Source organism: Dasypus novemcinctus, chromosome 10 (genome assembly GCF_030445035.2).
Source record: "Dasypus novemcinctus isolate mDasNov1 chromosome 10, mDasNov1.1.hap2, whole genome shotgun sequence".
NCBI lineage: Eukaryota > Metazoa > Chordata > Mammalia > Cingulata > Dasypodidae > Dasypus > Dasypus novemcinctus.
This window is the reverse complement of record NC_080682.1, coordinates 102,329,058-102,343,891: the sequence shown is the minus strand read 5'-3', so window position 1 is coordinate 102,343,891 and position 14,834 is coordinate 102,329,058. Positions and strand designations below refer to the sequence as shown.

General features: G+C 44.4%; 1 protein-coding gene and 1 long non-coding RNA gene across 27 annotated transcripts in view; one reads left to right on the top strand and one right to left on the bottom strand.

The window, feature by feature from the left end:
- Window positions 1-14,834, top strand: part of NUMA1 (nuclear mitotic apparatus protein 1) — a 105,684-nt gene that overhangs the window by 51,753 nt on the left and 39,097 nt on the right. For 6 of the 26 annotated variants that reach the window (XM_071218240.1, XM_058305877.2, XM_058305876.2 and 3 more), the window contains exon 1: window positions 10,107-10,353. The exons of 6 other annotated variants lie outside the window; for them this stretch is intronic. The gene's annotated coding sequence lies outside the window, so the exon portion shown is untranslated. Of the gene's footprint in view, window positions 1-8,364; window positions 8,447-9,251; window positions 9,543-10,096; window positions 10,354-10,519; window positions 10,706-11,474; window positions 11,513-11,614; window positions 11,713-14,834 lie in introns of those variants that run through there. 14 more of the 26 variants (XM_071218242.1, XM_071218239.1, XM_071218237.1 and 11 more) reach the window with 9 other exon arrangements.
- LOC105744501 (uncharacterized) lies at window positions 6,241-11,636 on the bottom strand. The gene is made up of 3 exons (XR_001117543.4): window positions 11,398-11,636; window positions 9,769-9,842; window positions 6,241-8,644 (listed from the first exon to the last, which is right to left on the bottom strand). It is a non-coding gene; the product is annotated as an uncharacterized lncRNA (long non-coding RNA).

Here is a 14,834-nt window from a genome sequence, read left to right as displayed (position 1 = left end):
TAGAGTCAGAATCTAGACTAAAGGTTACCAGGGGAAGGGGTGGGCATAGGGAATGGGAATTTAAGGCTTAAAATGTACAGGGTTCCTGTTTGGAATGATGGAAATGTTTTGTTAATAGATGTATGTGATGGTAGCACAATATTGTAAGTGCAGTTAACAGCACTAAAATATGTATCTGAATATGATTAAAAGGGGAGATGTTAGATTGTATATATGGTAACACAAAAAGAATTTTTTTAAGTACATGAAACTACCCTAAGTTAAATCATTGACTTTTAAGTACAGTTATAAAAATGTGCTATCAACAATTTTAACAAATGTTCCACACCAATACAAGGTTTTGATGGTGGGGTGGGTGTATGTAAACTCACAACTTCTCTAATAAAGAAAAAAATTGAAATAAATAATTAAATACAACAGAAAGAAAGTCTCCCATAGACATTATCTGAGGATTAGACCAGGTGACCGTGTAAGAGGATAGGGTCTGGAGACAGATCCAGTTGAGCTAAAATTTTGACTCCAACATATACTAGCTATGTGACCTTAGGCAAATTTTTTAAAAAAATAAATTTTATTGAAATATATCATTCATACATGTTCATACATAAACAGTATATAGTAAAAGTTGTGGACTTACAAACATGAATGTCATCATACAGTGGTCCCATACATCACCCCACCACCAACACCTTGCATTGTTGTGAAACATTTGTTACAAACTCTGAAAGAGCATCGCCAAAATACTGCTAACTATATTCCATATCTTATATTTGATATATTTTCCCCCAACCCACCCAATTTACATTTGATGTAGTTCAAGAGAGAATATTCTATTTGTCCTGTTAATCACAGTCCATCTTTCACCACTGGTTTCCCTGTTACATATCTTCGGCAAGCTTTTAAATCTTAATAATTCTCAGTTTCCTTTTCTGTGAAATAGGAATAATCATGTTATTTACCTCCTTGGGTTGTTGTGAGAATTGAACAAAATAAAAGTGTTTCACATAGTGCTTGGCACATTGTGCTGAGTAAATGTTAGCTATTAATTATAATAGTAACAACAATGTAATAGTCTTTAGGTATTTAAATGCCAGGATATCAAGTGGCAGAGAAAAGACTAGAAGGCATTGCATAAGGCAGTGGGCCTGTAAGAGCATGCTCCCTGCCAACTTCTCTGGTGAGACCACTTGCAAGGGGACTGTTGAAGAGGCTCTCACTGGGCCTGTGGCTTCCTTCCAGGCCCAGCTTCCTACAGCTCCCCTTCCAGGCAGGTAGATTGAGGTGGCAGTTCAGAAGGCCTTCAGTGAGAAGACCAGCCTGGTGGGATGGAGGGTTTGGGTAATAAAGGTGTAAATGGCTATAGAATGTAAGATTGCTGCCCAGTCTTGGAGGACCTTGGATGCCAGGCCAGTTTATACTAGAGCCATCCCGTTCCTGGGCACAGACATAGGGGAATTTTTCACTCCCAGTCTTTTTTGTTTAAACTTTCAAAAATGGTAGTATACATTAAAAATTACAATCTTTATATTTTAAGTAATAGTAAAATAAAATGAACACCCCTGCACCTCCCACCCAGCTCAGGAGATGGAACGTTACTAGGCCCTGTGGCACACCCTGTGCACTCCTAACCTTCTCCCACCCCCACCCCCAGGAACACGTCTATCTTGAATTTTGTGTTAGTCATTTTCTTCTTCTTCTTCTTCTTCTTTTTTAAATGGTTTTACCACTCGTAGCTCAGTTTCTTGGGGGACAATGAGCAGAGGCAGGTAGAATCAGGCAGGAGCTATGTGGCCTGTCTGCTCCCTGGCTAGGCTGGAGGAGGGGTGGGGAGGAGCTGCTGATGCCATTGGAGGGGAGTGGCAAAGCTGTGGTGGGAGCGGCTGGAGAAACTGGCCAGGCTCCCTGGACTGTCCTGAAGAGCAGGCCCAGTGCGGCACCTTGGCAACCTTAGCAGAGAGGTTCCAGAGGAGAGTTCAGGCTCTCTGAGGCTGCACAGCTGGGAGCTGTTACCTTGAGTTTAGAGCAATGGGCAGGGCTGGAGTGGGTTAAGGAACCTCTTGTACTCTGAGACAGCTCAATTCTTTCATATGCTAGGGAGGTTCAGGGAGGACACAATGCCAGATGTGACCAGGGTGATTTTAGCAGACTTGCCTCCTCTTTGCACTTCATACATTTTTCTGGAGTGTTGATTGTGCCAGTCATTACACTGTGTTTGCCGCTTTGCTTTCCTATAAATATTTCTGGGTTTTGCTTTGCTTTTGTTTTTGTGGTGCCCTTTTTTAATAGGAATTTCCCTTTCTCCTAATAACAGTTGCTAACCAGATTAAAAATGGTAATGTGGTGTTTTAACCAAAAGGGGTCCTGGTGCAAAATATCATAAGTCTGTTAGCTTTTATAAAGTGTATTTATTTGGGGTAGAAGCTTATAGTCACAAGGCCCCAAAGAGTCCAACTCAGAGTACCATAAGAAGTACTTTCTCTCCCAAAGTCATTTGCCATGTGTCTAAGCAAAATAGCAGGTGATGTCTGCAAGGGTTCAGCCTGCCTTCTTCCTCCTAAGGCTCCATGGTCCCAGTTCCTTCCGATCTCAGACATAGAGTAGCATAAGCCTCATCTCTCAGGGCTTCGCAGCTGCTCTGTTCTCTTCAGCTGCAAACTATCAGGCTCATCTCTTCCGGGGCCTCTGCCATGTGTATAGAGCTGTCTCTCTCCCTGTTTGTTCTTCTCTGTATATCTACTTGGCTGTTCTTGATTGAGCATCCGTTTATATAACCCACTAAGGGGGCAGGAACTCAACCCTGCACAACCTAATGGCACTGTCAAATCAAAGCCCTAATCTTGATTTAATAAAGTAAAAGTATAACCTCTGAATTTAATATAGTCAAAGAGGTATTACCAGGAGCAGATGTGGCTCAACCAATTGCGCTCCCACCTCCCTCGTGGGAGGTCCTGGGTTCAGTTTCCAGAGCCTGCTAAAAAAGGCGAGCAGACACTAAGACAAGTAGATGCCACAACCAACAATACACCGCAACCAGCAGATGCTGCAGCCGAGCACATGCTGCAACAAAGCACACACTGCAACCAGCACACACCGCAACCAGCAGGGAGCAGAAGAGGCTGAAACGGTTGGGCAGTTGCCTCCCACATGGGAGGTCCTGGGTTCAGTTCCCAGTGCCTCCTCAAAGAAGAGCAGACAACAAGGAGACAGACAAGAAACCATCTTGGGGTGGGGGATAGGAAATAAATTTTAAAAAAATTTTTTAAAGGAGTATCAAAAAAGAACAAGAAAATGAGAGAGAAAAAGGGGTATCATGCTCAGAGGAACAGACCAGTTTACAAGCATAATCAATATCTCTTTTTGGAATTCATAAATAGTATCAAATTGCCACATGTGGGAATAGGTCAGTGGGCTTGTAAGAAGAAGTGGGGTGATGGGAGATCTCTGCAGCTGTGAGCCTTGATTTGACTTCCCCACTCCACCTAGACATTCTCTGTTGGCTGGCAGGTTGAAATCAGAAGCCTGCCAGCTAGATGTTGTTGAGAGGAACAGATTTAGGTAAACCTTCTTTGCGAGGTGCTATGGGAGACATAGAAAAATGGAGTTGTCTCTGCCCTTAAGGAATTTACATTGTAGATGTGAAGGCGACTTTCTTGTAATACAGTACAAGTGCCAAATGCAAGATGTAGACACATTTTTCTGATCACCAGTGTAATACATGGTTATTTTAAAAGTTCAAACATAATGAACAAATAGTGTAGAAAGTAAAAGTTCCCCATAATCTAATTCCCCTGCCCCTAAGATAACCATTGTTAACTGGACATATTTGAAGAGTTAGGAGTTTGAGCTGGACTCTAAAGTAAAATCCACAGAGGCAGACTGATGGAAGGAAGGTGGGCGGCACCACAGAGGAGCACCTTCTCTAGCTTCCCCAACAAGTGGTGATCCAGCTCCTGCTTGGACACTTCAATGACTGGGGACCAAGATGCCCAAATAGGAATTAATATTTGTTAAGCACCCACCTGTGCCTTTTACGCTAGCCAATGTGTTGGGCACCTTATGTATGTTATTGAATTGTTCATTACAGCCTTACAAAGTATCTTTATCTTTATTTTATAAATAAAGATCCTGAGGCTCAGAGGTTACTTGTCAGAATCACATGGCAGCAAGTGGTACAGAGTTCTGCCACTTACCTGCTGTATGATCCTGAACAAGTTACTTAATCTCTGTGGCTCACTTTCCTCATCTGTAAAGTGAGGTGGTAATAGTACCTCCCTCACTAAGGGAGGTACTGTCTCACCCAACTTAAACTTACAACTATTTATTATTGCACAGTTTCTGTGGGTCAGGAATCCTGGTGTGGCTTAGCGTCTGGCTTAAAGTCTGTCATGAGTCACTGTCAGCTGGGGCTACCATTTCATCTGAAGGCTTGAGTGGGGGTGGAAGGGAGATCTGCTGCTAAACTCACTCAAGTGATTTTTGGCAGGGCTTGGTCCCTTGCCACACGTCCCTCTTCATAAGACTGCCTCACCACCTGGTAGCTGGCTTCCCCATGGTGACCAAGACAACAGAATGATAGTGCATGCCCAAAACGGAAGCCATAGTCTTTTTACAACCTAATGTTGGAAGTGACATCCCATTACTTCTGCTGTATTCTTTTCATTTAAAATTTGAGTTAAGTCCAGCCCACACTTAAGGAGAGCACAGATACCAGGAGCCTGGCATCAGTGGGGGACATCTCAGAGGCTGCCTACCACTCACATGTACATCATGAGTGTAAAGCTCCGTGAATCATCACTGTATGAACACAGCTGTGTAAATGCATGCAGCTCATGGTGGAGAGCACTCCCAGCACTCCATAAGGCCCCCTCCCTTCAATCCCTTCAGCCACTGTCCTGCCTTAAGTTTTTTTGAATTTTATAAAAATGAAATCATACTATATGTACTTAAGTACCTTTTTCCTTCAGTCATTGTTTGTGAGATTTACCCATGTTTTTCACATGTTGCAGTAGTTCACTGTATAGTATTCTACTGAATGAATATACCAGAATGTATTTATCGACTCTCCTGTTGATGGACGTTGTGTTCTCCATTGTTAGCTATTATGAAAAGTGCTGCTATGAACATTCTTCTACACATGTTTTGGTACCTATGTCTTTGTATTTCAGTTGGGTATATTCCTAGGATTATAATTCCGGGGCCTTAGGGATAAGTGTGATCAGCTTTAGTAAATACTTACAGTTTTCCAAAGTGATTATATCAAATTTCATTCACACCAAGGAATATATGAAGGCTCTACACCTTTTTTTTTTTTTTTTAATTTTTTAAAAATTATTTTTTCCCTCTTCCCCTCCCCCTCCCTCACCCTGCTGTTTTTGATGTCTGTGTCCATTCACTGTGTGATCTTCTGTATCTATTTCTCTTTTTGTCGTCTCATCTTTCTCCTCTGGGATTCACTGGAATTCGATCCTGAGGACCTCTGATGTGGAGAGAGGTGCCCTGTCAGTTGCGGCACCTCAGTTCCTGCTTTCTGCTGTGCTTCACCTTGACTGTCCCCTTCATCTCTCTTTTTTGTTGCCTCATCATCTTGCTGCATGACTCACTTGTGCAGGCACTTGGCTCACTGCGCAGGCTCCGACACAGGCATTCGGCTCACCCTGTGGGCACTCGGTTCACAGCGCAGGCGTGCTTTCTCTTTTTCACCAGGAGGCCCCAGGGATTGAACCCAGATCCTCCCATATGGTAGGTGGAGACCCTATCACTTGAACCACATACGCTTCCCAGTTCTGCATCTCTTTTAGCCATTCTGGTGGGTGTGTAGTAGTAGCTAATAGTAGTAGTAGTGTGTAATAGAGGTAGTTTTGGCTTAAATTTGCATTTCCTTGATGATAATGAGACGAGTGCCTTTATGTATACTTCCTGGCTAGTTTAATATCTTTTGAAGTACCTGGTAAGGCCTTTTGATCATTTTTTTACTAAGTTATTGTGATGGCTAGGCTAATGTGTCAACTCGGCCAGGTAATTGTGACCAGTTGTTTGGTCAAGCAAGCACTGGCCTAACTGTAATACAAGGGCATTTATGGTCTTCAGTCACTATTAACTTTACTGCAGTGGTAAATCATAGATAACTGATTATAATTACATCAATCAGGGAGATTGCCATCAGCAATGAGTGATGCTTTATCCAACCAGTTGAATGCCTTAAAAGGGAAGTGATTCCAGTACTGAGTGAGAATTTCCCAGTTCATCTTTGGACTGCCATCATCTCCCAGAACTCATCAAGAACCTTCATTGGACTTTCATTGGAGCCCCTGCTTGCAGCCTGCCTGCGGAACCAGACTCGTGCGAACCACGGCCATGTGAGAGACTCTGATAAAATCTCTTACTATTGGCAGATATCTCCTGTTGATTCTGTTTCCCTAGAGAACCCTGACTAATACAGTTATCTTTTTTCTTATAGATCTTTTTTCACAAGTTCTATATCAAATCTGGGTGTGTGTGTTTTTTTCGTTTATGTATTGCCAATATCCTCTCCCAGTCTATTGCTTGCCTTTTCATTCTCTTAATGGTGAATTAGGTGAACAAACGTTTTTAATTTCATATGTATTCAAGTGTATTTATCTTTTCTTTTAGAGTTGGTGCTTATGTTCTATTTAGGAAATCTTTGCCTGCCTCAAATTCATGAAGATATTTTACTATATCACGTTGCAGTATTACTTTTTTACCTTTACAATAATATTATAATTGCTTTCTATTTTTTTTTTTTTATACGATAGGAGGTAGGAGTGTGAAGATTTTTTTCCATGTGGATGTACAGCTGACTTTGTATTTACTGAAAAAACTATCCTTTCTCTGATATGCTGCAGTATCTTTGTCATAAATGAAGTGACCATATATGTCTGGGTTCTGGTGCTGGACACTGTTTTGTTCCATGATTCTATTTGTTTTACCTTGCACTAATTCTAAATTGTCTCTTAATTAATGTAATTTTGTATCTAATAGTGTAAGTCCTCCAACTTTTTTTTCCCTTCAAATTTAGTTATTCTTGGCCTTCTGCACTCCATTAAAAAATTTAAAGTCAGCATATCACTTCACATACATACTCTGATTTTAACTGGGATGGGATCGAATGTATAGATCAGTTTGGGCATAACTAATATCTTTACAATATTGAGTCTTCCAACCATGGAGATTTCATAATATTCCTTCATTTATTTAGGCCTTCATTAGTTTCAGTGCTGTTCTGCAGCTCTCTGTGTAAAGGTCTTGTATGACATTTATTAGAATTTATTACTAGGTATCTGAAGTTTTTTGATGCCATTGTAAATGTTACTTTTGTTTTCCTTTTAACTTTGACATAATTTATAACTGATGGAAAAGTTGCAAAAGTAGAACAAAGAATTCTTATATGCTCTGCAACCAGATTCTCCAAATAAGCATTTTACCACATTTGCTTGCTTTCTCTCTCTCTCAGAATTTATGCATTTTTCCGGAACTTTTTCAGAGTAATTTGCAGATATTGCGCACCTTTACTGCTAAGGGGTTTTTACAAGTTAATGAGTTAGTACACATCAGGTTAGTAGAACGGTGCCTGGTACATAGAGTACCATCAGGAAGCCTAGCTGCTATTTATTATATCCTGCTTTCTCTCTCATTCTAATATGGTCCATATAATCTCCCCAAACCTGAGTCCCCACTTAATTAAAAAATTCTGTATATGGCCTCTCCACCCTCCCAAACATCACTTACACTTTCTTCCCCATTACAGTTCCTTCACCTGCTTCCAATTATTAAGGTCTTCTCATTCTGTCTCCAGAATGTCTCTTCATTCCCTGTCTTTTCATTCTGTCTTACCTCACCCTTCTTGGTGTCTTCATCACTTGTCACCTGTCTTTTGTGGCAGCCTATTAACTCATCTCTCTGCTGCTAGTTTCATTCATCTACACCCCAGAATAATCTTAATACACAGTCTCATACTACACCTGTTTAAAAAAATAATAAACTTTCTTTTTTTTAATAATATACTTTCTTTTTTTTTAAAGATACTTCGATTTCATAAATGTTACATGAAAAATATGGGGGATTCTCGTATGCCCTGCTCCCTGCCCCTCAGACGTTTTCTCATATTAACATCCTTCGTAGGTGTGGTGCATTTGTTACATTGATGGACACATTTTGGAGCATTGCCACTAAGCAGGATTGTAGTTTACGTTGTAGTTTACCCTCTTCCACACTATTTTGTAAGTTACGACAAGATATGTAATAGCCTGTATGTGTCATTGAAATGTCATTCAGGACGATTCACAAGTCCTGAAAATGCCTTCCCCCCTCCCCCATATACCAATTTTCCCCTCTTCCTCTCCTCAGAACTCCATTAGCCACTGTATCCACATCGATGATTCATTGCTGGAATAACAATAAATCTATACTGGAATACCCTCGAACACCAGTAAGTCTACTCTAATCCATCGTTCATTCTCCAGTCCTGAGGTTTCTGGGATGGTGATGCCCACTCTGCCTATAATTGAGAGAAGGCTTAGATCCCATGGGCAAGATGGATGGGACTGTCTTGCTTGTAGTTACAGCTGTTCTTTGGGATGGCATTGTCCATCATCATCTCCTTGTTGTCCTGGGCGAGTCCAGTAACCTGGAGAATAGGTGTTTCAACACTGTTACAGCTTTCAAACCTTTAGTTGAGTCCCTGGTTGGAAGAATCTTCAACCCTGACCCCAGCTCACCTTTCTAGCCCATTCTCCCACAGCTTCAAAACCACCTCTCTGCTTTCCCTTTCTCCCCACTCCTCTACCCATTTCCTTGTGGGGAAATCCTACCTATGTATTTCAAGATCCAAATTCAGATATTAATTTTCTTAGTCCTGTCCTACCCATAAGTATTTAGAATTTTTCTCTATTTTTGTGATAGCACCTTTGTCTTGAAGTATAATTTTTAAATTACATTTCTCATCTTCAGTGGAATTATAAATTACCTCAGTGCAGATGGTGGGTCTGATTACATCTTTCCCTACAATGCCCGTAGCAGTGTTTTGCACATAGTAGGTGCTCAGTAAATGTTTGTGGTATAAGTATAAGACGAGGGGGTTTGGATTAACTTAACTGTCTGATGGGTTTCTCTCAGTAGCCTTGAGTGAGGGTCACTGTTCACTGGTTGGAAATGCTGTGGTTTTGCCTTCTAAGCATCAGACATCTTTTCTTCTCGGCTTTGTAGGAGAGGCAAAGCCTGCGCTTAGCTTGGCCAACGGGTCCCAGTGCCTGTGTCGGTTAGGGCCTCTAGCCAGTGCCTGCGGTACTTGGTCCATGCCCTGGCCTCTCGTCCCCTCCCCACAAAAGCTCATCGGCACAGGGGATTAGGTTCTGGCAGCACAGCTGGGGTTTGGGCGGCCATTCCACAGCCGACAATAGCACGCAGCCACCCTGACAGGACAGCGCAGGCCTGCACGCCAGGGCCAAAATCTGCCGGGCTCCTAGTTTGGGTGGCGGAGGGGGAGGAGCCGGCACAGCGCACATTCTGGCCTTGACACACTGAAGGTACGGGCTGGAGAGATTCCCTGGGGAATGGGCTTGGGGATGGCAGTGTCCCAGGGCAGGAGAGGCGCTTTGTGTGCGAGCAGCATGTGTGTGCTTAAGGACAGGGCCCGCCCTAGAGCCTGCAGGAAGCTGGCCCCGTTAAAAGGCCTGCGTTTTGCTTGCTCTTCCAAGTTCCCGGGTCTTCCTCCCTGCCCTCTGCTCTCCGCCAGGCAGGGGCTGATCTTACCATCAGGGCATCCCTTGGCCTGCTCTTGAATGCTGGCCAGAGAGGTGGACAGGCCGTCTCTGCTGACTTGAACCCTGGGTGGAAAAGAGCAAAGGGGGAGTGTCCATGTGATAACAGGCTTGTCAGGCAGGCCACTGTGAGATGTGTTTTGGGTGCTTATGCCACAGTTTGGCTTGGCTCTTGCTGTTGCAGTTCAGTAATTTTGTCTGCCGGCTCGTGGCCCCCTCCCCCCATAAATGTGTCGGATTCTCTTGTTCTTGGGCCAAGCCTCGGCGGCCCCACCTCTCCAGTACGCCCTCTCCCTCCTCGCCCCTTCCGGCCCCCCTCTTCTCCGAGCTCCCTGCTTCGCTGTCCTCCCAGATGGCGGAAGCTTGCTGTGCCTTTAAAGAAAGCAGACTCCTGGCTGTGACGCACTTCTGGCTGTCAGCCAGGAAGATCGTGCCTGCCAGGCTGACTGAGAAGAAAACCAACAACTTTTCTTTTGTGTGTGGGGTTACTTTCCACTAGCCCCCCCTCCTCTCCTTTCAAGATTTAAATGCTAATGGCGGATTAAAACCTGTAGATACGTTTGGCTTTAGGAATCTGGTAAGGCCCCCCTGCACTAAGACTTTTTCTCCCTCACTCTTTCTTTGGGTTTTTGTTCAAACATGGACGAGGGGGTGGGGTGGATTCTCCCCCCTCACTTCCCATTCCTGCGCCATCCTTAAAGGGGAGGGAGAGGAGAGGGAGAGCAAGTAAACATACTCAGAAACAGGCGCTGGGAGCAAAGCTTGCCAACATCCGGGAGTTGGCGCCTTTCAGAGCAAAGGGTTGCTTTTTCCCCCCTCACATAGATGTCAGTGTGTTTTTGTTTGGAGGGGGAAAGCGTGTGCGCCTGCATGTTGAGTTGTAGAGACAGCTCAGGAGAGGGATTCTCCATTCCCGCGTGAGGCCCTGGGTGTGTACGTGGTGGTGGGGATTGAAAGGTTCATTTTTTTCAGCTGGTAGGGACCATGGGACGTGAATATAGCGGTGGGTGCATGTGCCGATGAACTGCAGGAGACAGGAGTGGGTTCGGGATATGTGTTTGTGTCTGCGTGTGTGTCTCTCAAAATATATGGTGCAGGCCCCAGGTCTGATTCAGGTTTGCAACCCTTTTGCCCACATCCTTCTGATCTGAACCCTGCAGAAGCGTGGGGGAAAGGAGTAGGTATCAGTAAGCTACCTTTGAAGAAACCAGGGAAATCCTGGTTTCCCCTGCAATCTCTTCCTTGTTCCTCTCCAGGATTTTGGGGCTCTGGGCCGAACTCCAGGCTACAAAAAGGGGGTGGTCTCTGTGGAGGGCTGATCCTAGAGCTAGTTTCTTTAGGGATACCAGGGGATAAATCCAGCAAATTGTATGGTTTGCCATTGACCGTAAGGAGTCCAGAGGGATCCTTTGGACTTGGACCGGGCAGTTTACTCAGGACTCCCCAGGAGTTGAAAAGAATTGTGGTTTTCCCCTGCTTGTCTTCTCTTGGAGCGACCAGTACTTAGACCTTCTACCTTCCCTAAGCCCTTCTCGGAGGGGGTGCCCCAGCAAGCTATTTCCTATTCTGTTTCTTAAGGCCAGACAGTTTGGCCTTTTCTGGGTCCCTCTGGAGTACCTACCAGGTGAAGCCTGGGTGCTTGTCTATCTGTTCCTCCTGATATGTCCCTCCCAGAGCTGGAGGAGGAGGAGCCGGAAGATCAGGGTGTTCGCCCTTCGGGTGTAGGTGTCTCTCAGGTAGGGAAGTATCCATTTAGAAATGGGTGCAGACTGTGGAATTCTATCTTGAGGCAGGCAGGCTCTCAGGGTAGGTGATGGTAGATCTTGAACAGGGGCACAGATGGGGCAGCCATTTCCTTTCAAGAGCTGTGAGTCTGTGGGCCTTTGGAACTACTGGGAAGAGAGGGGTGGGGCCCGGGAAAAGGACCCTTTAAGATGTGAGTATGGGTGGACTTTGGGCCCTTGAAATCTGGGGGTGGGAACTGGCCCCTAAGTGAATGAGTGTTCAGGGAAACAAGGGTCCATGAGCTGAGAGTTCAGTACAGTGTAGCAGCTCTCCAGGGCCAAAGGTTACTTCAGTATTATCTTGAGGTGGTAGTGTTCAGGCAGGCAATACGTGGCTAGAGGCGGATTCACGGGGCGCTGGCACCCCAGGTGGGGGCGGGGTGGGGAAAGTACTGCTACCACTACTCAGGCCCTCTGGCCTTCGGCCTGTCCCTTGGTCTACCCCCAAACTGAGGGTTTTTCAGACCAGACCCTAGAGTTTAGCAACCTGACCCCTCTGGTCCTGTTCGTCTGTCTGAGCAGGTGGTTTGCATTAGCTGCAGCCCTGGTAGGAAACCGGGGTTGGGGCTTAACTCTTTATGACCCAGGGGAATGGCTCAGAGCAGGTTGCTGTGTGTCTCTTGAGCATGACTCTCCTTGTCCTGATAGATCTTCTTTGAAAACATAAAAGGGTTTCTGTAAATGTGGGGAGTGGTCCTGATGTGGTAGAGTTAACCATATGTCGGTTTTGAAAAATGTAAAGAGGATTTAATGCCTTTAATTTATAAGGCAGCTTCTGTGATGTGGCTGCTGCTCGAGCCCAGAGGGCACCTTATTTGCTTAATGAAACCTCTGTTTGGTATTCTGGGGGCATTTCTCTTTCTCAAAGAACCAGGTAGGTTGGAACTCTGACGGTACCCTCAGTGGGCCTGTATTCTGCATTTTGGTGTTTTGGTGGTTTGGTTGTTGATTGCGGGTTGCAGGTGTACTTGATCAAGTTGGGGTGGATCTCACCAGATCCCTCTGTGAAATGGTTTCAGGCTATAATCGTGGGGATCTGTTTTTCCATCACCATCACCCAGTCTTCTGGGTGGGGCCTGCCTCAGATTTCAGGGGGAGGGCAGGGAGGATGGTGTTCTGGCTGGGAGCCCTCGGGTTTCAAGCCAAGGCCTGTTTAAAGTTGTAGCCCAGTGCCCAGGACTAGCTGTGCCACTGGCTTCACTCATTCACCACCCAGAGACACTCGCCTGGGTGTCCTGCCACTGAGAAGGGGTGCTGCTTTGGGCTTTGAGCTGGCTGGGTCCTTCAGAAGGTCCATTGTTGAGTATTGGATTCCTCCTGTTTCTGTGCCTGGGGAACATAGAAAAAGCATTTTAGCCTTGACACCAGTTTTCCTGAGGCATGGAATGGGTTTTAAGCAGGCTCTCCTGGGAGGACATAAAGGAGTTGTATGTTTTGCCTCTTTGAGGTGAAGGGAAGAGGTTGTTTTAATGTTAGGTCATTTAGCAGCACAGCTGTGGAATCTCCCAGAGCAGGCAAATAAAATTTCTGACTGAAGTTATCGAAAGGAGAGCAAGTCTATAGGCAGAGGAAGGATGATGGGGAGGCGAGGTGGGCCTTGTTTTCCTTGTTACTGAATAGCTCAGAGACTTAAAAAAAAATTTTTTTTTGAAGACCCCCCTGTTGAACATTTGGTTGTTGCCCTCTTTATCCCGAGGGTCAGGCATGGTCCCTCCAGCTTTAAGCTGACAGCCACCAGTAAAACCTTATTGGAGTACAGTAATTGAGGCCATCTGCCTTTGTCCTTGCCTGCCCCAAGGGCTAGGCAGTCATTGCTCATGGAGAGGCCACGCTTGGTGAAAATCCGTCCAAGCCAAGGGACATGTAGGCCGCTTAGCTTTTCTGCCCTCCTGAGCCCTCCCTTAACTACTTAACTTGCTCTTGTCAGAAGCCCAGGTGAATTGGCTTATTTCCAAGAGTGTGATGTTGGTATGCTAGGTGGAATCATGTTGGATCTTGCAGTCAGGAAGCAATTATAATTAGCATTTAGTTATATTTAGCATTTATTTTCTCCTATTATTTAGTGTTTCATAAATGATTAATTTTATTCCACATCTAGCTATAAGCCTCTCAGCGGTGGGGACTGTGTCATTGTTTCCCATTTTCAGTGTAGCTTCTAGTAAAGGCAAATATATGGAGTCACTAAAGAAATATCTTTTTAGCTGGTCACTAATGAGCGTATACTTGGATAGGAGGAACCAAGAGATGATGGGGAGTGAATTTCAGATTTATGTCTCATCCCCTAACTGGACAGCACCTTTTTGGACAATATCATGTCTGTCTTATTCCTACCACCTTGCATACAGTAGATTCTTAGCAAAGAGTGATTCCAAGGAATCTACAACTCAGAGATGCTAATATGCGTGTGTTGGGGTGACTGGGATGAATAGGTTTTGTGGCTCTCGCTGGGCTTGTTCCTCCTAGAGTAGTAACAGACTGCTTCCGTGGAGACTTGTGGGAAGTTTGAGGCCTGCAAGGAGTAATGGGGACTAGGGAGGTCTGTGGTCTCTTGGGCAGGTTTGCAGGCAGATGGCAGATTCCCATTGGGAGGGGAAATTGGGGCTAAGAATACCAGGACAGGTACCTGCTCTTTGGTTAAATGTCCAATGGGATTTCCTCCAGAATTGGGGTTGGCCTCTTCCAGAGACATTGGTTTGGATATGCCCAGTCCGCCATTGAGATTCCAAGTCTTTGACATATCTGTAGGGGATAGAAAAATCCAGAATTTGGAGAGGTTTCTGCAAATGTTTTACTTATTGTAAATTAGGTAGAATTTGGGTACCTGCAGAAAGATCCAGAAATCAACCTTTTTGTCTAAAAACAGTGACTCATTTATTGAATAACTATCATATGCCAGACATTGTGCTGTTTGCTTTATCTGTTTTATCTATAAACATCACAGTAACCTAGAGAGTTGTTTGCAGAGCCCATTTTGGGGATGATGAAACTGAGGCTCAAAGAGGTTATCTTAACTTGTCCAAAGTCACATGGAATCAGCATTCAGACTCAGGTGTGTCTGAAAAACTTTGTTTATTCCATGTTTAAGGGCACAATGTCCCATAGGGCAAGGTTCAAGGTCAGCTTTAAATGTATTTTCTGTGGAACTGAAAGATTGTGGGGGGATGCTTATGGGCATTGAATTAAAAGCAAGGTTTTATACTGTCAGGTCTCACATAAATTTTATAGTAATTTTGATGTTTACAAAAAATTTCTAAATCACAAATTTCTAAAAATT